The 24524-nt window shown below is 53.0% G+C and overlaps 1 protein-coding gene across 12 annotated transcripts in view; it reads left to right on the top strand.

Annotated features, from left to right (window-relative positions):
• The first annotated feature begins 1367 nt into the window (after positions 1 to 1367).
• TPST2 (tyrosylprotein sulfotransferase 2) overlaps positions 1368 to 24524 on the top strand; it is a 53021-nt gene continuing 29864 nt past the window's right edge. For 6 of the 12 annotated variants that reach the window (XM_057745460.1, XM_057745463.1, XM_057745464.1 and 3 more), the window contains exon 1: positions 1383 to 1460. The gene's annotated coding sequence lies outside the window, so the exon portion shown is untranslated. Of the gene's footprint in view, positions 1461 to 24524 lie in introns of all 12 variants that reach the window. The other 6 variants (XM_057745470.1, XM_057745471.1, XM_057745473.1 and 3 more) reach the window with 5 other exon arrangements.

The following is a 24524-nucleotide window of genomic DNA, read 5'->3' on the forward strand; positions in this document are numbered from 1 at the left end:
CCCATTCAGACCTCTTCCTTCGATCACCATTTCTGCACCCAGAAAGGGACATTATAAAACACCCAGCAGAGTTACCATGTAGTGAGTCATACAAAGCCTGTGATATGTGCACAATAAACACTATATAACATTTTTCTGTTGTTTCCAGACTGCTAACAGCTGGCTCCTTGGAAACAGGGGATTTCATTTCGTCAGTTCCAGCAGTTTGTACATGACAGGCACTATTTATTGGACATATGAATGAACGAATGAGCTATGAGTAAACACATGGCAGCCATGGACAAATTAATATCTGTATGTCATGTTTTCCTTATCTATAAGATGCGGATGATAATAGACCTCTCACAAGGTTATTAAAGGTTTAAATGTGTAAATATAGAATGCTTAGAGCAATGCCTAAATAGTATGTAATTATATATACTATAAAGGTAATTATATATATATATTTGCTGTTATGGCGGTAACTATTACAGAAGTTTAAGTAGGTAATATATACAAATGGTAAAAGAAAAGAAATCAAACAGAACAAAGAACATAGGTTCAAAGTGAAAAGTAAGCCTGCGTCGTTTCCTCCCCTTCCTTCAGGTATTCAATGCATATGCATATAAAGTATAGATAGATCTATTATCCTCCCATTTTACAGGTGGAGAAACAGAGGCCCAGAGAGGTTAGACAGAGCTGAGATTTACCAGCCTGGAGTTTTATTTTATTCTTATCTCTCAGGGTTTCTCAACCTTGCACTATTGACATTTTAGGCTGGATGGTTCTTTACTGCGGGGGAGCAGGGCTTTCCTCTTCATTGTAGGATGCTAGCAGCATCCCAGGCCTCTGCCCACTAGATTCCAGTGGAAACGTACCCCCCCGACCCCCCGCGCCCACCACCCCCCCCTCCGGCTGTGACGACTAAAAATGTCTTCAGACATTGCCAAATGTCTCCCTGGGAGCGGGGCGGCCCGCAGCGCGAAATCACACCCTCCTTGAGAACCACCAATGTATCTGAATTGTACGGTAGCCCTTTCCCTCTTTCCTCTTTGTTTTATACAAACAGTAGCATTAAAACACTCTGCTCAGGGTCTGGTTTTCTTCTCTCTCAGCACTTCTTGGCGACTCAACTTCCCTGCTTATAGACAGAAGGAAACTTTTAAAACAGAGCTGCCGGAGGAGGAAAAGTGGTGAGCTGCCCGTCCTGGGGGGTAAGCCGGCGTGCAGACCAGGGTTTCCGGGGCAGGCCGTCAGCTCCCAGGGACGCCCCGCCCCAGCGCGCGGTCTGGAGGCGGGACCGGGTCGGGGGGCGGGGCGTGGGGGAAGCGGCCGGGGGCGGGGAAGCGGGGCGGGGCCACGTCCCGGGCCCGCCCCCCCGTGCGACGTCACGGCGCCGCGGCCCCGCCTCCCCCGGCCGGGGCGGCTGGTGAGCTGGGAGTCGCTGGGGCGCGCGAGGCTGCCGCGGCGCGCCTCTCACGGTAGGTGGCCCCGGGGCGGCGCAGGGGACCGTGGGCTGCAGCGGCCGGCGGGGGACCGCCTGCGGGCCGGCCTCGGGCGCAGGGGAGCCCTCGGCCCTCACGGCCTCTTCCCGGGCCCGGCGCAGCTGCTCGGGCTCCGCGGCTGGGTGCCGGCAGGGAGGCGGCGCGCGCGGGCGAGCGGGCGGGCAGGAGGTTCGCGGATCCGCACCCGCCCGGCGTGCCGAGCGCTTTCGGGGTGCGGCGGAGACCCGGCCCCCCGTGACCGCGATCCCCCCTTCGGACCCTGCGCCGGGGGGGCGCTCAGCGTTTGCGTGCTGGCGGGGAAGGCGGCGTGTCCCCGCTGTCGGAGCCCCTGACCCCTCCCCGGCGCGCGGGGACCCCCACGCGGGCGCCTGGACGCGCGCGGGGGGCGCCTGGAAGTTAACTTGCAGCCGCCGTGGAGTTGCGAGGCGTGTCCAAAGCGGAGGGAGGGGTTGGGGGGGCGGAAATCGCTGCCTGGGGAGGGGGGCTCCGAGAGCATGGGATGGGGCAGCCCTGGTGAACTTGGGAGTCACCCGCAAGGAGGGGGGCTGAATTTGATCAGAGGATCCCACCGCCCTAACCTCCCCCTCTCGGTGTGACCTGAATGGGAGGTGCCTCGTAAAGCTGGGACTGGGAGTGGCGGCGAGGGAAAGGGGGCATGGTCACCAAGGTTGGGCACGCCTGACCTAGCAAAGTCTGTTGTTATTATTATGTGGGACAAGGGTCGAGGTCTGGCTTCTCCACTCAAAGGCCCGTACCCCTGGGAGGAAGGGTGGGAACCATCCGACTGAGTGCAGTGGTTAGAAGGGCTGATCACCCTGTCTGCTTCCCCCTTACAGATGGGGAAACTGAGGCTCAGAAAGGTGCCCACGGCCCTAGGTCCCACAGCTAGGATGTGGCAGAGCTGAAACTCACCCTCAGGCCCCTTGACTTCATGTGTCTTGTAGAGATGTTGCGGCGGGGGGGGGGGGGGGGGGGGGGGGGGGATTGCTGCTAAACTCCTACACATCCTTTAGAAGCCTCCTTGGGCAGCACCTCCTCCTGGAAGCCTTCCCTGGCACTCCCCAGGCATTGTTGGGTGCTTCATATTTTGAATCCCACAGAGGTAACTGGTCCTTTCCCTCACTTATTAACCTCTTTGCAGGTCTGTCCCCCATTTTGGGCTGTGGGCACCTCTCCCCATACCCCATCTCATATCCCTTCGTTCAGCTGGGTGGCTAGATGGTTAGGCCAAGCTTCTGGGTTTGGACAAATTTCGGTGTGACTCACTCTGGTTTAGTAGTGATGTGGCCTGAGCAAGTCATTCCCCCTCACTCGTCCTCATTTTCCATGACTTTGAAATCGGGTTTGTTCATTTATGAACCATTTTAACCCATTGAATCCCAATTGTATAATATTGATACTATTATTCACTTTATATATATATATATCACTTTCTCTTTTAAAATCTCATATAATTTTTTTATAGTAGTCTTATTGAGGTATAACTCACATGCCATACAATTCACCCTTTTAAAGTACTCAATTTAGTGGTTTTTAGGATTTTCACATAGTTGTGCAGCCGTTACCACTGTCTCCTTCTAGAACATTTTCATCACCCAAAAAGAAACCCTGGGCCCATGAGCAGTCACTTCCAATCCCTGCCCCCCCCCCCGCCCCACCCCCCAGCCCCTGGCAGCCACAAATCTACTTTCCATCTCTATGGATTTGCGTGTTCTGGACATTTCCTATAAATGGAATCATGCACTAAGGCCTTTTGTGATTGGCGCTTTTCACTTAGAATGTTTCCAAGGTTGGCCATATGCTCCTATGCAGTACTTGCTTACTTTTGTATTTTAGCATCACATGACTTTTCAGCGGCTGAATAATATTCCATTGTGTGGATATACCACATTTGATGTGTCCATGTATCAGTTGTTGGCCATTTGGGTTGTTGCCGCTTTGGGGCTGTTATGAGTAGTGCTGCTGTGAGCGTTTGTGTACAAGTCTTTGGGTGACGTATGTTTTCAGTTCTCTGAGGTGCAGCACTAAGGAGGGGGATCATTTGGTCAATATGGTGATTCCTTGTTCTACCGTTTGAGGAACTGCCAAAGCATTTCCCAGAGCAGCTTCACCGTTTTACAGTCCCACTAGCAGCAGGTGAGGGTTCAGGATAATCTTAAACAAATTTAGTCTTCAGCAGTCCTAACCTTTGGAATCACCGGCTTTGATGTGCTAGTTAGAGGGGAACACACGTGAAACTCACACACTAGAAACTGGCATGAAACTAACACACAGGAAATAAAGCTCCTCCTAGTGGAGTAGCTGGGAATGCCTCTGGGACCGTCCCTCAGGGACACAGATCAAGCCTGTGGGGCTCTTAGCTGAGGTACCTGTGCACTGTGTCCCTTCTGTAACAGGGACACATGTTTGCTGAGGGCCTCCTGCCAGTTCCTGAGGGGACCAGGGGAGGCCACAAGGAACCCAGGGGCTCGCAGTGCTCACCCCAGGACCCGGCACGGGATCTGGTCGTGCCTTCAGGGACTGCTGCATGGGAGGAAGGTAGAGTGGGGGACAGCTCAGACCTTCCTACCCCAGGCCAGCAGGGGTCCCTTGACAGGCGAGGCTCCATGTGGGGGCCAGGGAGACCCTGGGCGGGTTCCCTAGACTGCAGCCCTAAGGGAAGGCCTGTCCCTCGGCTTGGAAGTGGGTCTGGTCCAGCCTGTACTCCACCTGCTACCCCTGCGCTCATTCTGAAGGTGACCTCCCCTGGTGGCCACGTGGTTCCCTTAGATATACCCTGTGAGCCACTGCTTATTTCTAGAGATGCCACCCCTAGGCCCGAGGCCAGCAGTTCTGAGCGACAGACGCCCCACCCGTGACACGCTGGACACACAGACACCCCATCCTTCCTCTTGGGCGTCACCCCCACGCCTGGGACGCCCACCTCTTCCTTCACACTTTGCCTTCCATGAGGCCAGGCTGCCGGGAGGAGCCCAGGTCAGAGGGTGGCGACGTCACGGGAGGACGAAGGGGCTTGAAGGTCATCAGCTCTTCCTGAGGTTCAGCCTGTAATCCGCTGGTTCGGGCACTTCAGCCAGCCTTGGGCTGTGAATTCCGGGGTCCCAGGCCCCAGCCTCCTTCCACCTGAGCAGCTGCTCTTTGGGAGACTTGTGGACACCAGGCCTTCTTGTGGCTGTGTCCAGCCCTTCCTGCTTTTATTCATTTGTACATACTTTCCCTTTCTTGGCCTTTTAACGTCCTGAATTCCTGTGCACGAAAAAGGCAGCCTGGGGAAATGGAAACAGGATTGAGGAGGCTAGTCAAGGGGCTGTCCCTTGCTGGGCCTCAGTGTACCCTGCTGGGGAATGGGCGTTGACTGAATGTAGTACCAACTTGGCATCTGTAAAGCTCTCAGATGTGTTATCGACGTGACTTCGTGGATCATTTTGTAGCAAGAGTGGCAGGTCAGAAGTGGCTGGTATTGATGACTTGAAAGCCTGGGTGTGGCCTTGTGGCTTTGATTTGCCATGTCGCGGCGTGGGAACTTGTCTGGGTAGCAAGCTCCGGCCTCCCCAGTTGCCACCCATTCCTACTGCCTGCAGAGCCCCTTGTTCTCTGCAGACACAGCTGCCCTGAATGGGCTGCTTTAGAGAAGGTTCCGGGATGCCTGCCCCTTCCCGTGCCCCTGCTCTGGTCTCCCCCACCTCAGGCTGCCACGGCCCGAGGAGGAGTCGTGGGAATGATTCATTCAGAGCAGCCCGAGAGCTGGAGCAAGCCCCAGAAATTGCAGGGAAGGACCGCAGAGGGCTGTGCCCACATGCCCTGGGGAGCGTCTGGGGCTGCTGCCTGGGAGGAGCTGCTCGTTATCCCGAGAGCTCAGATGGCGGGCCGCAAGGGCAGGGCAGCCAGCCTGGCTGCCAAGTGAGTTCTTGCATCAACCAGACTTTTGACCCAGGCAGCTGTGGCCAGAAGGTGGGCAGGTGACCAGAAAGCAGGCTGGGTGATAGCATCCTCCAGGGCCCGGGCCGTGTTAGAATCCAGCCAGTCCACTTAGGGGCGATGGGTCTGGGTTCCCTAGCTGCCTTCCCTGTGCCTTAGTTTTCTCATCGGCAAAGTAGAAGCACAAATGGAACCTACCTCCTGCAATTGGTGACGGAAGGGATCGGGGGTAAAGTATCAATACTTACCCTGCTACCAGGCAAAATGCAAGGCCCCAGGGTCAGACAGGCTCTTCAGAGACACTTGAATGTGTCCCTTTGTGAGCCTCAGCTTCCCCATCTGGCCAAAGGCAGTAATTATAAATATAATGTCAACAGGGCTTACTGGGCACCAGGCAATGTTCTAGGTACTTTATGTACCTGAACTCGTTTAATTCTCCCAGCAGGCCTCTGGAGATGTACACGCTGAGGCACAGAGAGGTGAAGTAATTTGCACAAGGTCACCCAGCTAGGAAGTGGGAGAGACAGGGTTTGAATGCAGAGTCTCCAGTCTTCATTACCATCCTACCCGCCTCTTGATACCCTGTCTTAATGCCTAGCACACAGAAAACACTCAGAAAATGTCAGTCGCTATGATTACTTTATTTTTTAGAAGTATTCTTACATATTATATCATTATAAAGTTATTATTATATACTGTTAATAATTGTTCATCCCTTTTCCTGCCCCTTTGTCCACACTCCTTCCTGGATGGACAGAACAAGCAGGGCTCTTGGCTTGTGAAGTCTAGATTCCTACCCCGCCATGTCCCCCCACTCCCTCCCGCTCCCCAGCCCCCACGCTCATGAGCACTTAGGGGCTGGGCAAGAGTTTGGAGGCAACTAAGTCCCAGCTCAGCCTCCACATCGCTCTGTGACATTGGGCAAGGTGCTTTCTCTCTCTGAGACTCAGTTTCCCCACCTGTAAAATGGGCAGGTAGGGCTGTAACAAGCTGCCAGGCAACGGCTTCACCCCACAGGATGTTTTTTTGTTTTTGTTCTTTTTAATTATTTATTTATTTTCTTTATTCTTTTTGGCTGCGCCAGGTCTTAGTTGCAGCATGCGGTATCTTCGTTGAGGCATGCAGGATCTTTTGTCGTGGTGCACCGTCTCTTCATTGCGGCGCGGGCTTCTCTCTAGTTGTGTGGCGTGCGGATTTTCTCTTTCTAGCTGTGTTGCGCGGGCTCCAGGGCGCATGCGCTCTGTAGTTTGTGGCACACGGGCTCTCTTGTTGAGGCGCTCGAGCTCCGTAGTTGTGGCGTGCAGGCTTAGTTGCCCTGCGGCGTGTGGGGTCCTAGTTCCCCGACCAGGGATCAAACCCACGTCCCCTGCATGGGAAGGCAGAATCTTTACCGCTGAGCCACCAGGGAAGTTCCCACAGGATGGTTTTTGTATAGCTCCCACAGTGCTGTATTTTAAAACGAGAAAACATTCAAAATGTTTAGAGACTAATTCCAGTGTCTCACTCCTTACTGAAACGCAGGAGCTTAGGCCAAACTAGAGTGGCCTGCAGCTGCCCCATTAATGGCCTGGGCTGTCCCCATTGCTTCCCACCATCCCCTGGCCCTGAGGGCCCCCTGGCCCAGTGTACGACTTCAGGGCTCTGAGGACACCAGGGACCTGCCTGGGTGTCACTTAAAAAGCAGATCCGTAGCTTTAAAGACTAATATATTTTCTAAACCACTGGTTTCAATATTCTCCAAGAGTCCATCCAGCTCTGCTTTTTCTAGGTCATTGGAGGCTGTCTGAGGCCTCTGATACCTCTTCTGCCACCGTAAGCCCTCACGGCTTTTAACACAGCCTTGTCCCCATCTCACACTCCCGGGTGAGGAGCCCCTGTCTCTGGGCCCCAGGGTCCCGCCTTACCTGGTCCAGGTCCCTGGCTAACCCACACAGTTATTTGGGTCCCTCTGCTGTGAGGACTGGCAGGTGTGTGTCTGTGTCCCAGCGCATCCACACTGCCTGCACAGCTGCTGGGACAAGACCCCGTACCCTCTCCCTATGCTCATAGGGTACCGGGGGGGACATTTTTGTTATTGACAACTCCATTTCTTGGACATTGAGACTCACGTCACTTTCCCGAGGTCACGTGGGTCTGAAGTGACAGCACCAGGATTTGAACCCAGATCTGGCCAATTCCAGTGGCTACCCACAGGAGTCATCCAGCCATCCCTCCCATCTCTGCATGGAGAGCCACGCAGTGTTGTCCCCCTCACCTGGCCCTGGGCCTGGGCCGTCCAGGACCCTCAGTAGCTTGCTGAATAAGGACACGTGGCAGGTTCTCAGCTGGAGGCTGGGTGCGGGATTCAGGAAGCCACCCGGTCCCGCTTTTCCTGGAGTGCACCATCTGGTGGAGGCAGCAAACAAGAAAAAGAGTGAATCACATCTTTTACCCAAGCTGGGTAAAAGCTTTTGCCGAGCTGGGACGTTGGGGACCACACCTCTCAAACTTGAACACTTTCACGAATCCCCTAGAGGTCTTGCCAAAGTGTAGATTCTGAATAAGCAGGTTGGGGGCGGGGCCTGTGACTGCCTTTCTAGTCAGCTCCCAGGGGACTCCAGTGCGGCTTGTCTAAAGACCACACGCGGAGCAGTGACTGCCTAGAGCAGGGGTCAGGAAACTACAGCCCCTGGGCCAGATCCGGCCCACTGCTTGCTTTTGTGAGTAAAGTTGTATGGGAACACAGCCACGCTTTTATTTACATTTTGGCTATGGCTGCTTCCATGCTACAGTGGCAGAGTCGAGTAGTTCCAGCAGAGACCCTGTGGTCCACAGGACTGAAAATAACAATTATTGGGCCCTTTACAGAAAGCCTGGCAACCTCGATCTCCTCATCTCTTGGGTCCCTTCAAGTAATAGTATCTTGTGATTTGGTGAGTGTAAGGTGGTAATAAAAAGAATGACTGCAGTTAATGTTTGAGTGCTTCCTGGGCGCTCAAACATTACGGGTAGTTCACTTTTGTATCCATTTTATAGGTGAGAAAACTGAGGCTCATAGGGGCTGGGTTGCTGGCCCAGAAACTGGGGGGCCAGGAAGTAGGTGAGGCCGATTGGAGCCAGGTCAGCTCATTCTTGTTACATCAGAGCTTCTGCCTGGACATTTTTCACGGAGCGCAGAGAAGCTTTTGTTTTGATTTCAACCCGTCCAAGGGCACTCAGGTACCTTCCTTTCTTTATTTGTCTGTTCTCCCATTGAGTCATCAAATATCCTCGCAGCCCATACTGGGAGTTGGGGGCCTTGTAGAGTCCTGAGAAGATGTGGGGGTTGCCCAGCATGGCATCTTCCAGTGGAAGAGGGCACTCAGGCTGCTGAACACTTTGAGGGACATTGACACAGGGATGGGAGGCAGTCAGGGAAGGCTTCCTGGAGGAGAGGATATAAATTATACTCATGGGAGTTAGCTGGGTAGAGAAAGGCAGGGAAGGGAACCACAGCCACAAAACGGTGGCCTTGTACGTTTGGTAGGATTCATGGGACTGAGAGATTTTAGTATGTTTGTGTGTGTATGTTGCGGGTGGGAGGTTGTTAAAATTGGCCATGTACGAGAACCTGGATTGCCGAGACCAGCTCGGCGACTCGAGGTGAGTGACGGGTGCCGCAAGCTTGAAGAAGACACAGACACAGACTGAAGAGAAAAGTGGGACCGGCGGGGCTCAAGACCTCTCGGATCAAGAGCCCTGCTGACTCATCCCAGGTTGCTTTTATTGAGTTCTTTGGCTAACATTCTCAGGTTACACCCATAAACAATCAAAGGCCACACATGACTGAGGCAATTATCTTTGTTTACTTCCTGGGTCCGAGTTGAGCAGGTGTGGATTTGAGCTGGGCCTGGAGAGCAAAACAGCCCTGGGGGCAGGAGACCTCTCTCAGATATTGGGGGTCTGTGCCCCACCCCTGTTGGCCCCTCTGCGACTGTGCCTGTCTTAGGTTGTTCCTCCCTTGAGGAATCTTACCCGTCTCTGGCTAACCAGTCATCCTCCAGGGCCAAACACGGTGATATTAGTCTCCATGCCCCGCACTCTCAGCTCCTCCACTGCTCAAGCAGGACATTCTGAATCCCATCGCTCGGTCCACATACTTCAACATTTTCAATGTTTCAGAAAGGTTCCCGAATGTCTTCCCACACTGGATTTTACCCTGGAGAATGAAGAAAGAGTCCCCCTCCACCCTCTGATGACTTCCTGGACAGAGTCTTCACTTGGTGCTGTGGATTAACCAAGAGCAGAGCCCCCACTGGGCTTCCGTGGGCTCCTTGGGCAGGTGGCAGCCTCCAGCTAGGAGGCAGAAGGATCACTTCCTTTGCATGTGTTTTTGCGGTTCCTTTTTAATTAGGGCGTGTTTTTAATTTAAGCAAGGGGGGTTAGAGTTTCCTTGGAAAATGTTTTAACAACATTGAATCCATTTAACAGAAGTACTAAGTAGGTGAGAGTAAAGGAGGTTCTGGCTGTAGCCAGCGTCGAGGGGGTCCTCAGCAGGTTGGAGTCTGGGGAGCCCCGTGGCAGGAGGGGGCCAGACCAGCAGCAGCTTTCCTCTTAACATTCTGCTCTTTCTCTGAAGCCCTGGGAGCCTTGACCGAGGGCAGGGACGGGGAAGGACTCCATCAGCCCCGGGGGGGCAGACGTGGGTCCTGGTTGTCACGGGGAGCTGAGGTTGCTGGTCCAGGCTGCTCCGTCTCCCCATCTTGCTCCCCGCCCCGTGTCTGTCTTGGTCTCTATTTCTCTATTTTTGTCGCTGCCTGTCTACGCGCTCTCTTTCCCATCCCTGTCTCCCTCTTGTTTATGTCTCTCCCCTGACCCGGTCTCCTCTGTCTCTGTCTCTCCTTGTTTTCTCTCTCCCCCCACCTCTCTCTCTCTCCCTGCATCCCTGGTTCCCCATCGCTGTCCCAGTCTGTCGGTCGTCTCCCTCCCCCACCTGCACTACTTCCCCTTCCCCTCCCCCTACACGCACACCCTAACACTGCTCTTCCTCGCGCTCCCTTCCCACTTCCTTCGGCCGAGTGACATCCTGCCTCAGAACCATTAGCACCTCGCCGAACCCGGGGACCTGGCCAAACGTCCCCAGTGGAGGTGTGGGAGACTTGGTGTGGGCCGCTTCCCTGGTGAAGAGAGGTGGGCGGAGGCCACGCAGCAGGCCAGGGTTCCGCATCCCCCCGCCCCCTGGGCCCCTCGCTCCGCCCAGCTGGCCCCAGGGCTGCGGGGGAGGAAGAGGAAGCCTGGGTTGACAGCAAGAGGGCAGAATGCCGCTTTGGGTTTGATTTGGTCTGGGGCTCTGTCCCCTGGGGCAGGAGGGTTGCTTCCCCTGGCTCTGAGGACCCTGGCTCCCAGGAGTAGGTGCGAGGCCCGCAGAAGGTCACCCTCACCCTTCCTTGGGCCGCCAAGAGGCTGTGAGCTCCCCGGGCTCCCGCAGTGTGTCCTCGGCAGCCCCCGGGCCCCCAGTGCATATCTGAGGGCCCAGGGTTTGGGGGAGAATAGCCAGAGTAGAGGTTGAGTCCAGCCCCTTCCTTTCTTTCTCTGGTGGGGAAGCCGAGGTCTAGAGAGGGGAGGTGATGTTCTCGGGATCATGCAAACAGGTTTGGACACAGCGGAGTCTGGGGGTCCCCCACCCCCAGCAAGACAAGGAGAGCACGTGGGTGCTCTGGGGGTCCTCTGTAGGTGTCATGTGAAAACCACCTCTTCGGAGGTGGGAGACTCGGGTTTGAGGCCACCTTGCCCGCCTGCTAGGGGACCCTGGGCAAGCTCTTCCTCCCTGGGGGTCCTCTCAGTCCCTACACACCTCCAGGCGACGATGCACCGTCCTGAGGATTGCAGATGGGGTCGGGTCTCTGGGGTCGGAGGTCGCTGACCTCACAGCAGGAGGACAGTGTGCTTGTATCTCAGCAGGGGCTGCGGCCGCCCTGGCCTTGGGAACCTCAGTCCTCTGGTTGTATGCTGCCTGGTCTGTCTTGGGTAACACGGAGGATGCGCTTGTAATCACTGGCCTATTGTGGGTTCGCGGGGGAAACCCAGAAAGAGAAGACGTAGCTCCCTATTGCCTGCAGAGGGAGGGGTACTCCTCACTGGACTCCAGGCCCCAAGATCTGCCCCTGCCTTGCCTGTGTCTCCTGCCTCCCTTCCCATCCTGAGAAGATTCCTGGTAGTGCAGCGCCTTTGAACAAGCAGCAGCACCGCGCTGGAGGGCTTGTTCTACACAGCGTGCGGCACCCCACGCCCAGAATCCCTCCACCCAGCAGGTCTGGAAGAGGCCCGAGAATTTGCATTTCTTACAGGTTCCCAGGTGCTGCCGGATGCAGCTGTCTGGGAACCCACTTGGAGAACCACCGTAGTAGCGTGCGTGAGCTCTAGAACTAGGCAGCGTAGGCTCAAGACCCTGCTCCACCATGTACTGCTGTGAGCTCTCGGGCGAGGGCTGTACTTCTCTGTGCCTCGGCGTCCTCGTCCGTAAAATGGGCTGATAACAGCACCGGTCTCAGGTGAGCTGTGAGGATACATGAGCTGCTACGTGTGAGCTGTCAGGAGCAGTGCCCGGGCACGGAGGCAGCGCTATGTGCCTGTTTGCTCTTATTACAGTTACTGCTGTTGTTCTTTTTATTAGCATTATAGTTTCCTCCGCCCCACCCCCCACCCCCAGACTGTTCTGCTTACGCGGAATCTTTTGCCTGTCTCCTAATTTCCAGCGCACAGTCACACCTTCAGGCCTCTGCTCAAGCTCTTCCCTCTTCCTGGGGCGCTTCCCCTCCCCTCTGCACCTCTTAAAACACTGCCCATCCTTTTAGACTCAGCGCAGATTCCTGCTTGAGCCTCACCGCGCCCCCGCCCTGCCCTAGCCGGAATCCACAGCCCTCTGACTCCCCTGATCACATGACTTGACTCCCCTGATCACATGACTTACTGACGCCCCTAATCCAGCTCCCACTTCATTCTGCCCATCAGCCAGTCACTTGGGCATCAGTCTCCAGTGGTGACCCACAAGCTCCTTCAGACCTGACTTCTCCAGGCTTTGATGGCACAAAGAAGGTCCCCTGGGAACATTACCCCCAAAGGACAGCCTTGATGTGTTTCAAGGCCAGCCCCATCGGCAGCTTCCCGGCTGCGAGGTGGAGTCCCCTCTGGGATGTGGAATTTCCCTAATTAGTAAGAGCATGAGCTTGGCACCCGAAAGCCCCAGGTTCAAATCTGTTTTACCCCTTAGTGCTGTGCCGCCTTTGGTAATTTTCTTAGTTGTTTGTACCCTTCACATCTTCCGTTTAAAGCGATACTCTATATCATCACTGATGTCCGTAGGTTTTTGTGAGGACTTAGTGGGGTCTCATTTATGCAGCGAATATTGAGCACCTGCTGTATGCCAGACGTCATACTAGGCACTGGGAGTCAGCAAGACACACTGTCCCTGCCCTTGGGGAGCTGACATTTTAGGGGGAGAAGGTGGAGGCGGAGGGAGATGTATCAGGGTTCACCAGAGAAACAGAACTGACGGGACATATATATATATAGAGAGAGAGAGAGATGTATTTTTAAGAGGAGATGTATTGCAGGAATTAGCTCACCCAGTTATGGGGGCCGAGAAATCCCATGGTCTGCCGCCTGCAGGCTGGGGACCCAGGAAAGCTGCTGGTGTAATTCAGTCCGAGCCTGAAGGCCTGCGAACCGGGAGCATCCGTGTGCGAGGGCAGGTGGAGGTGGATGTCACGCATGGATGTCCAGCAGAAAAAGAGCCAATTCCTTCCTCCACCTTCCTGTTCTCAATGGATTGGGCGACGCCCACCCACATTGCTAAGGGCCATCTGTACTCAAGCTAACAATTCAGACATTAATCCTTTCCGGAAACACCCTCATAGGCACACCAGAATGTTTGACCAGCTATGTGGTTGCCCATACAATGAAAAGGTGCACATACAGTTAACCATCACAGGAGAAGGACAGGAATCCCCGTGGCATTGTTCCAGGCGGATGTGCCGGGAAGGAGGTGGTCCGTGTGAAGAACTCTGGGCACAGTCTGGCAAATAAGAGGCCCCTCACAATTGGCAACTGTGATTATTACTGTTGTTATTACCGTAATTATTAGAGAAAGGAGATGACAGGGAAGGGAGGTGTCGTAGGAAGAAGGTAGAGTGTCCGTGACAGTATAGGGACAAGAAGACATTTGGTGTCACCGTCATGATATTCGTAGCCAGTGTTTGCTGATGCCCCAATGTGTGCCAGGTACTCCTAGGGACAAAGTCACCTCGTCCTCCAGGGAGGTGCATTTTTATCCCCATTTTCAGGTGATGGGAATTGGACCACTTACCTGGGAAAGTGGAGGGATGGGATTTGAACCCAGCCCTTCTTCTGGGGGACTGTGGGCTCCATAGGTGAGTGATGGGAGGGGAGACGGTGGGGGCAGGGCAGGTGGGGAAGACTGGACCTTCGCCTTGAACTTCAGAGGTGGTGGAGCATGTCCTCCGGCTGGAGACCCTGGGTGGTCCAGGGCTGCACAGGGAGGGGAGGTCCACAGCACATCATCTTCTCATCTTATGGTCCAGAAAAGTAAGTGTGGCCCGAAGCCACACGCAAGTGGGTGAGAAGGGATGGCTCCTCCCTGGCTCGCTTCTGGTGGGGTCAGCTGGTGGGTGGCCAGTTCCTGGCGGGGCTGGGGTTGTGGCAGAAAGTGATGGTCACAGTCAGATCCACTAAGGGGACATGATTGCTTGCTGCCGCGTTTTCCCAGCTCTGCTGTCTGGGACCTTCTCCACTGAGGACTAGGCACAGCAAGAGCCCAGACGAAGCGGGTAATGAGGACTCGAGATTTGCATGTGTCCCCAGACGTTCATTTCTCAAATACCTGAATCCCTATGACTTGCCAGTTTCTGCAAGTTTCAGCTGCGTCTTTATCTTTTTGTGTGTGATGTCTTTGACACCTCACAGTGACCCATGAGGCAGATATCAAGAGGAGCCCTGATGTGGTGGGAAGATGGGGCTTTTGGGTTAGACACACTTGAGCTGGCTTGTGCACAAGCCTTGAAACCTTGGGCCAGCTCCTTCCTCTCTCCGGGCCTCAGTTTCCTCACCTGTAAAATGGGGATCATATTAGTGACCATCTCTTGGGTTCCTGGGAAGATTACAGATAAGGTTATGTAGTGCCTGATGCATAGAAGTGCTCAGTAATTCATAGCAACTGGGATTATGTTGTTCACCATTTTACGGATGAGGAAACTGAGGCTCAGAGAAATTAAGGGACTCTCCCCACAGCGTTGTGCTCCCTGGCTCTGCTCCTAGTGATGTCTGGGCAAGTCTGCAGATGCAAATACTCTCCAACAAGGACCCAGGCTCCCTCAGAGCCCCAAACCGTTTTCTTGTAAGGAAAGGCCACTCACTCACTTTGAATCTGGCTTCCAGAAGTCCGTGAACCGTAAGGAGATGGTTCTCCTCATGGGTTCCTCCCTTTGCTTTTTTAAGTGTTCTTGTTCTGAACAGCTCTTGAAGCTCTTTGAAATTCTTCCTTTTCTACCTGCTTCAGGAGCAAGTGAGAGGGAGGAGGGTCTTCTGGTCCTGGGCTGTGTTTGTCCAAGCGGGAAGCAGCGGGGCAGGTTGCTGTCCTGGGAAACTAGATTCCTAGGGATATGCTGCCTGTAAATTGTGCTCTTAAAACCCCACCTAATCCTACCCCTGTCCCCACTCAGATGCCCTGAAGTTCACCTGGAGGAAACACCCATCTTATCTGGGAACAGTACATCAGCAAGTATTTATCACCCGCTTGTTTTGTGCTTGGTCAAGCCTTTCTACCTTTTTGGCTGTCGGCCACTGTAAAACCTCCACAACAAAGAAGTGCAATCAGAAAAGCCATAAACTACAATTAAAGGGCAGAGGATGGGGGAAGTTAGTCAAAGACTTTCTAAGCATGAAGTGTCAGAACAACCTTCTGACCTTCTGGTAAGGATATTCTCTGGTTAGCTTCGCATGAGGAAAGCTCAGATCCACACCCTTGGGGCAGAAGGGAGAGCAGTTGGCTGGCTCCAGCCGTCACTGTTGGTCTTCCGAAGAAGACTTTAGAAATCAATTTTGCTTAGGTTGTCAAAACAAATTTGAAAAAAAGTCATGCTGGGGCCTGGGAGAAGACCACTTGAGTGGTAAGTGTGCAGAGGTCAAAAACAGTCTATTATGTGTCTGTATCAGTTGGCTTTGAGTGGTAAAATCCGAATTTAAAATAGATAAGGTGGAAAATAAGGGAATCTATTGACTTAGGTAAATGGTTAAGTCCAAAGGTATACTGCCTTCAGGTACAGCTGTATCCAGGTGCTCCACTGTCTCAGGGCATTATCTCTTGCTGTCTGTCACTCAGATGGGCTTTCTTCTGTGGTGGTTTCATTCTCAGGCATACATCCTGCTAATTTAGCTATCTCAGCTATAAGAGAACTGTTTCTCTAATAATTCTTGCAAATCCTGGGATTGATTCCTGTTCACCCACCCGGAGTCTCATGCCAATCCATGCAGATCTGCACCCTCCTACTGACCAGACCTCAGCTGCTGGTCTTGGGCACGGGGTCAGCCCTACCCCAGTCACAAGGACAGATCCCAGAAGACTGGAGAATGCATTCTCAGCAGTCAGGTTGACAGATGCCCACACCAGTGGTGGAGCAGAAATGAAAGGGAAAGGCAGGGTTTAAGTCCTGGAGGAGAAAGTGGAAGCACTGCCATTAATGGAGTATTTGATCTGCTCCAATATGGTATTAAGGCCTTTATGTGTATTGAGCTGCTCTTCTCTCTCACAGGTAAGAAGATGAGGCTCAGTGGGGTTAAGTGACTTGCCTAAGGTCACAAAGCTGACAGGTCGAGAATCAGATTCACCTCTATCTTCCTGCAAAACCTGTTTTTTCATGGCTCCCTGATACCTGGGGAAACTTAATAATCTGCAAAAGGAGCTCAGAAAATAAAATAAGAATGCCTGCGGGTATACGAAGCTCTGTGTTAAGGATGGGAAAAGAAAAAAAATTTTTTTAACAACTGCAGGACTCCTCAGCCCATGAGCTCCCTACATTCAAGGAGGTGCAAATAGCAGTTATCATAGAGAATGGTAAGGGGTAGACATAGGGGACTGGGAGACATAGTTGGGTGCTTACCCCAGGCTGGGTGTTCAAGGAAGATTTCCTGGAAAAGGTGATGATTGAGCCAAGGCAATAACAAACAGACTGAGATAAGGATGGGGAGAGGGTATGTAGGTACCAGTTAGTTGGTACTCTTGAGTAACAGAGACAGAAATCCAGCTCCCATGGAATTAAGCAAAGAAGTAAATTTATATGCTCATGTAAAAAGTTGAGGGGTAGTGATGGCTTCAGGCATGGCTGGATCTAGGAGCCTAACTACTATCAAAGACTCATGTCTCTATCTCTCAGCTGCACTTTCTTGGGTTGGCTTCAGTCTCAGGAAGGCTCTGAAGTGGTGACTAGAGATGGCCCTGTACCCTACCTGTTTGGCCTCTGCAGAGGATCTTGCAAAAGTCTCTAGCTAACTAACTGCCATTGACCTAGATTGAATCATGTATCCATTCCTGAACCAACACTGTGACCTGGGAGCAGAATGCTGTCATTGTCCAGGCCTGGGTCAGGTGTCCGCAGCTGGAGTCTAAGATAGACTGAGACTGTGGATAGGAAAATCAGGGTTGCGTGGCACCCTTGGGGCTGATAGTATTACTGTTTGGCCAGAGCACAGGGGTCAGATCACAAGGCCCCATAAGCCATGTGAAGAATTATCTCCTGCAGGTAGTGGGGAGCCTCAGGGAGTCTCAGCAGTGTTGTACAAGCAGAAAGTGACAAGCCCGTTGTGTGGAGAGAGGCAGGAGCAGAGGGCCAGGTGGGAGATGATGGTGGTTTGGGATGTTGGACGGGGCTGGGTGTTGAGCTAGATCAGGCTCCTGGAGGGAAGGGCTTCTCTGGCTTGTTTGGCAGGGAATCCTGGAAGGAGATAATGTGGTGGGTTCAGGTCGCCCTGGGGAGTCGGGTATTTCATGGTTGCCATGAAGAGAGGGGGCCGAGGGTGCGAATTCTGTTCAGCAAATATTTAGCGCTAAGTATGCACTGTGCTCCACTCTGGCAAGCAGAGCACTCAGGGACCCCAGACCGCAGGGACAGGCAGTCAGCTGCGGGCTGTGGTAACCAGTGGGAAGTGCTGGGGAGAAAAGGCAAATGGTGCGGGTTAGGGGTGTCTGGGGTACCCTGTCGGTGGGGGCAGGTTGCAGTGTGAAACGGGTGATGGGGCGGGGCTTGAACGAGGCCAGGTAGGCCAGGTGGGTGTCTGGGGAAAGGGCATCCAGACGGCGTGTGTGTGTGCGCGCGCACGTGCGCAGAACAGCAAGGGGGCCGTGTGGCTGGAGGAGAGCGAGGCAGTGGGGGATGAGGACAGAAGGCAGGGCGCAGGGCTGAGCGTCTAGGGCCTGCGGGCTGTGTGGGGGACTAGCTCTTCCTGAGCCAAGTGGGAACCGTGGGAGGGTTCAGGGCAGAGGAGGGCCGAGACCCGATTCCCACCTTCACCCAGGCACTCTGGCTGCTCACTGACGATGGACGGACGGGACTAGGGCTGAATCAGCGAGGCCAGTTAGCAGTTAGGCAGACAAGAGACCTGGGTGCCTTGGTCCAGGGCTGTCAGACGCAGATACGCAAAATACAAACGCCCAGTAAGTGTGAGTGATGTGAAGCCAGTGGGTACTGGCTCTGGTTTGGTGTTTTTTTTTTTTCTCTCTTTTTTTTTTTATTGTGTTAAAATATGCACAACATAAAATTTATCATCGTAACCATCTTTAAGTGTACAGTTCAGTGGTATTAAATATCTTTACATTGCTCTACAACCATCACCACCATCCGTCACCCCAATAACACTTTCATCATGTAAAACTGAAACTGTGTACCCATCAAACACGGACTCCTCATCCTCCTTCCCCCAGCCCCTGGCAACCACAATTAGTTTCTGTCTTTGTGATTTTGACTACCAGTATCTTATATAAGTGCAGTCATACAGTATTTGTCTTTTTGTGACTGGCTTATTTCATTTAGCATAACATCCTCAAAGTTCATCCGTGTCGTAACGTGTGTCAGGATTGCCTTCCTTTTTTTTAACGCTGAATAATATTCTGTTGTATAAATCCAGCACATTTTGTTGATATAGTCTTCTAGCGATGCACACTTGGGTTGCTTCCACATTTTAGCCATTGTGAGTGATGCTGGAAGTAAAAATACCTCTTTGAGACCCTGCTTTCAATTCTTTTGGGTGGATACCCAGACATGGAATTGCTGGATCATATGGTAGTTCTATTTTTAATTTTTTTGCCAAACCTCCATATTGTTTTTCACAGTGGCTATACCATTTTACATCCACACCACCAGTGTACTAGGGTTCCCGTTTTTCGACATCCTGGCCAGCACTTGTTATTTTCTGTTTTTCTGGGTTTTGTTTGTTTTTAACACAAGCCATCCTAATCGGTATGAGGTAGCATCTCATTGTAGCTTTGATTTGTGTTTCCCCGGTGATTAGTGACTTTGAGCATCTTTTCATATGCTTGTTGGCCATTTGTATATCTGCAGATCTGTGGAGACATGTCCTTTCATAATCTTTTAGCAATTTTGGAATCGGGTTGCGTGGTTTTGGTGGTTGAGTTTTAGGAGCGCTCTAGAGATTCTGGATATGAATTCCTTATCAGCTCTATGATTTGCAAGTATATCTTCCAGTTCTGTGGTTTGCCTTATTGCTCTGTGGATAGTGTCTTTTGAAGCACGAAATGTTGTAATTTTCATTAAGTCCAATTTGTTTATTTTGTTTGTTTGTTTTTACTACCCGTGCCTTTGGTGTCAAGTTGAAGGAAGCATCGCCTGGCTCCGTGCTGCAGGCGCGGTCGGCAGGATCAGCTGCCGGGTCCGGTGGGGGTGGGAGAGACAGAGAGGAGTCAGGGCTTCTGGCTGCCCCCCGAGGCCTGTGGCCCAAGCATAGTGAGCTGCCCACAGCTGGAGTGGGATGAGTTGGGGGAGAAACCAGGAGATTAGCTTTGGCTGCGTGAAGTGTGAGGTCCCAGCTCAATGCCAAGTGGAGATGACGCGGAGAGAGTTGATGGTCCAATCTGCTGTCGAGGAGAGAGATTTGGGCTGGAGATGTCGACCCAGGAGTCATCAGCCCGCTGGGAGCAGAGGAAAGCCTGGCGGGAGGGAGGGGGGACGGTGGCAGGCAGGGTGCAGAGGATGAAACCCCTACTGCTTGTGCCAGCGCGGCTGGGATTGGCCCAGCGTAAGGAAACGGCCTGAAGACTTTCTCACACCAGGCGGGAGAGAGAGGGGAAAACAAGCAGACATCACCTCCCTGGCCTCGGATCCGAAGCCACCCCAGCCTGGCGGCTCATTGCTTGCGTGTGGGTTTGGGGGGGTGTGTGCCAGGCACTGGGGTGTGGGTGGCACAGTCGGGGGCGGGGGCTCAATCCACTTTTATGTCCCTGGAGCCTGGCCCCACGCCTGGCCCCGGGAGAGCGCCTGGCAGCCCAGAGGTCCTTGAATGAGTGAATGGAGTCCTGTGTGTTCCTCTGGAACAGACGGCAAAGGTGTGTGGGCGGGAGGATGCCCAGCTGCGTTTGGCAAAGTGTGATTCTTGAAGACTATTTTTGTTCAAGTTGAGAAGGCATACAGCAAGGTGCATGCATCACAAGTGAACCGCTCGGTGAATTTTCAAAAGATAAACGTGCCCGTGTGACAGTACCCAGATCAAGAAAAATGCGTGCCCAGCACCCCCCCCAGACACCTGTGTCCCCTCCAGCATGCCCCCCACAAAGGGTGACCACCATCCCAAAGTCTCCTACTAGAGGTTCATTTCACCTGTCTTTGTGCTTTATTTACATATAAAGTGCTCTACATACATAAAAACATATGTTCTCTTTGGTATTGGCTTTTGGGGCTAATATCTCAGCATAATAGCTGAGTCACCCACACTCTGTGAAGTGCTGGCCTGTTTTCTCTCCTGGCTGTTCAGTATGGAAGGATTTATTTGTATTTACTTATTTATCCATCCTCTCGTTAACGAGCATTTGAGTCGTGTCCAGTTGGGGGCATTTGCAAATAGTGCTGCCAGGAATGTGTCGGTATGTGCCCTTTGGTGAACCGTTAGATGCATTTCTGATGATATATACTTGACAGTGGAATTGCTGGTCACAGGGAAGGTGCAAGTTTAGCCTTCGTCTCTTATGCCAGAAAGTTTTTCCAAAGAGATTGTGCCAGGTTACTTTCCCACCTGTGGAATGTGGAAGTTTTCATTGCATCACATCCTTTAACACTGGGTATTATCCTTTTTTTTTTTTTTTAACCATGCAGATGTGTAGTGACCCCACGTTGTACTTTTATTTTGCATTTATTTCCCTGGTGGAGAATGAGATTGAGTGCCTTTGCACATGCTTATTGACTATTTAATAAGTTGGATGAGATGTCTGGGATGAGGTGTCTCTTCAGATTTGCGCCTTTTCCTAATGGGTTGCCTGTCCTGTTCTTATTGATTTCCCAGAGCTCTTTATATATTCTGGATACAGATATCTTGTTTGCCATATGGATTACAAATATCTTCTTCCATGTGTAACTTCTTTTGATCAGTAGGAGGTAGAACCAGGAGTTTTGAAAGTCATTGATTTGAACGCAGGTCAAGCCTGAACCTGTCTGAGCCTCAGTTTCCTTCTCTCAACCCTACAGAGTATTTAGCCTAGTGCTTGGTGTGTAAACAGAGCTGTGACTATTATTAGCACCTTTGCAGGGATGGAAGAGCCCAGAACTAAAACAGGCAAAACTAGCCGTGTGGGGCTTTTCAACTTAATATCTATTCAGCATCTACAACACCAGTCGCCCAGCTAGGGGTTGAAAATATGGCATTGAACAAGACCCAGTTCCTACCCTTGGAGGAGGTTGCACCGGCGTGAGTGCAGAGGGCTGTGGGCGCCCAGGAGAACACTAACTGGGCTAGGGCATCACGGAAGGCTTCCTGGAGGAGGCGAGCTTCATGGTAGCGTATACTTGGACAAGCCTCTTCTGTTCAGGGGTACGCTCAGGTGCCTTGTGTCCCTGCCAGGAGGGGTTGTGTTCCCAAGGCACACCTGGAAATATTTTTGGCCATCACCACTTGGGGAGGGGATGCTACTGGCATCTAGTAAGTAGAGGCCAGGGATGCTGCTAAACAATGCACAGGACAGCTCCCCCCCCCACAACAAGAATTATCTGGCCCAAATGTGGATAGTGCTGGGGTTGGGGAACCTCGAGATGGACAGTGCCAATCCCACGTGACATCATAATACGGGGGACGAGCAGAGGGCCCAGGAAAATGTGAGCTCGTGCAGAGGACGTCAGAGAGGGCTTCACGGGGGGAAGGAACCTGGAGGTGAATCTTGGAGGAGGGCGTGGGGATTGGCAGGAAGTGGGGGATGCTGAGGAAGGACACGGATGAATCACGGTGACAGGAACTCAGGGCGTGCTTAGAGACTCCACTCGTGTCCAGGACAGGCCTGGAAAGGAGGCGCGAGGGGGCTGGGGGGACCAGACAGTTGAAGACGGAACCTGTGTGTCAGCTCCGGGAGCTACCAGCCACGTGTGGCTGCTGAGCCCTTGAGACGTGGCTAGTGCCGCTGAGGCGCGGAATTTTTTATATTAATATAACTTAAGTTTAGATTCCAAAGCAGATACTCCATTCCATTCTTGGAAAACTTTAAATAGATTTAGAACTATTCAGGGATGTGGATGTGTTTTTCCGTCTGTGAATTTTATGAACTTTAGCTACAGATCAGGTATTTTTACTGACAGTCGATCATCCAAATCGAGATGCCTTGATGATAGAATATACAGCCCTGATTTCAAAGCATTAGTGCTAGGGAAAGAAAGCAAGTCAGTGGTCTCATTAATCATTTTTATATTGATTGATAGTAATATTTTCGGATGCACTGGGTGAAATAAAATCAGTTATGAAGTTTAAGTTTACCTTTTCCTTTTTACCTTTCCAATGTGGCTGCTGGAAAATTGACTTCCACGTGTGGCTGACCTTGAACTTCTACTGGATGTTTCTGTTATGAGCTGTGGGGAGGAGGTGGAGCGTCACGCCGAGGCTGAGGGCTCACGGAGGGGTTTATCCAGGGGGTGACGTGGTCAGGTATCTGTGGCGGCTACACCCTCTGGCCACAGTGGTGAGAGACGATTCCAGAGGACAGGACAAGACCAGCCATAGGGAGAGGGAATATGCTGGAAGGCCTGAGCTCTGGCCACAGAGAGAGGCTCCACTACCCAGGCAGGTAGTGTCCACTGCCAGTCCATGGGCAGGTGGCCAGGCTGGGCCCTGAGGGAGGAGGAGCGTTCGGAGGGAGGCAGCACATCCTGGGACCGACCAGTCCTTGAAAGAGGCCCCACCGCTGAGAGCGGGTAGGAGAGACCTCGGCTGGTACAGGTTTGCCTGCACCTGGTGGTCCTGCTGCAGACACCCGCCAGCCCCAGCCTGGCCTGCACCCTGCCCTGGCTGCTGCCTGCACCCCACTCAGGTTGGACCCTCCAGCTCTTGCTGCGTGGCCCTGCTCGCCACCGCTTACCAGCTGTGACCTTGAACAGGTGGCTTTCCCTCCCTGGGGGCCGCCGGCTTTGCCTGGCCTCACCCATGTCGTACTGAGAGTGCAGGAGAGATTACAGATGCTCACAGGTGACAGGTCTTCCTGGGCTGGGTCTTTTGGGGATGACAGCGTGGAGCCCGCAGGAAGGGAACATCTGGTACCTTCTCCAGTTTGCAGGATGGTTTCCCATCTCTAATCCCTGCATTATGTTCCCATTTCACAGCTTTGGAAGCAGAGGCTGAGAGAGGGGAAGCAGCTTGCCCAGCGTCACACAGCACGACAGAAGCAGGCTTCTGATGAGGAATCTGACCCCATTAAGGTCCAAGGCCGCTGCTCCCATGGCCATAGCTCAGTGCACGTTGAAGGGCAGGATGCGGGCACCTCTCTGAGCCTCAGTTTCCTCATCTGTCAAGTGGGGAGAATGGCAGTACTGAGCACAGCCGATTGCCATGAGGAGGTAGTGGGTGGAGTGCAGCAGTGCAGTGCAAGCCCGAGGCGGGGCTCCGGATGGCGGCTGCTGTTTGTTCACGGATCCGCACATAAGCCCTCACGGCTGCTCTCCAAAGTGAGTGGCGTGAGCCCATTTTTCAGGAGAGGAAACTGATGTGCAGCTAGTGAGAGCAAGCCTGGGATCCCTAGCAGCTCCGTGACTCCGGAGCCCTTTCCCTCCCCCCGTCCTTGCCCTCATCTCGGAGTCCTGGCGTTATCTCCTGTGCGTTCACGGGCAGGCAGGCCCCAGGATCCAGCTGGTCCTTTGTCCTGATGACTGGACATGAATGGGCACAGGGCAGCCTCCCTGGCGGTATTTACAGGAGCTCCCTCTCCCTCTTCAGAGCTGCTCTCCCGCAGGGCGTCTTCCTCTGCTAGGTGAACGACTTGGCTTTCTGAGAGCCGGAGTGCTTGGGTGGGAAGCTGGCATGGAGCATGCCCAGGCTATGGCCAAATCCTAAAAGCCAGAGACGGCAGAGGCCTTAGAAGTCATCAGCCCCAGATTCTGGTTGTCTAGCCTCAGTCTCCACATCTGGAAAATGGGAGGAATTGTCACCTCGGCAAAAACAGTAGCGTCTGACAATGCAGAGTTGGTGCAGGTGGGGGAACTGCAGACTGCTGGTAGGAGGGTCTTTGGAGGGCACTTTCTGCTGAAATATAGACTTATCGACTTATTGGGGTCCTGCACCTTGATGTGTCTTGTCCCCCAAGAGAATGGCAGCACCCTCCAAGTGCCAGGGCTTTGCCCGTGTGGTTAACTGATGTGACCCCGTGCTAGAACAGGGCCTGGCACAACTAGGTGCTCGGGCAATGTTTCCTGAATGACGGAACCAATATGCTGACAGCTGACATGGAAAGATCTCTCCGACCTGGTGTGAAGTGAACGGCTCCAGTTTCAGGTTATGAGTGATCCAGGACCTCTCGGCCCTGGCATTACTGACATTTGGGACCGGATGATTCTTTGTGGTGGGGGCTGGGCGTTGGCGCATCCCTGGCCTCTGCCCATCGGATGACCCCTAGTTGTG

The sequence above is a fragment of the Hippopotamus amphibius genome, chromosome 8 (genome assembly GCF_030028045.1).
Source record: "Hippopotamus amphibius kiboko isolate mHipAmp2 chromosome 8, mHipAmp2.hap2, whole genome shotgun sequence".
Lineage (NCBI taxonomy): Eukaryota > Metazoa > Chordata > Mammalia > Artiodactyla > Hippopotamidae > Hippopotamus > Hippopotamus amphibius.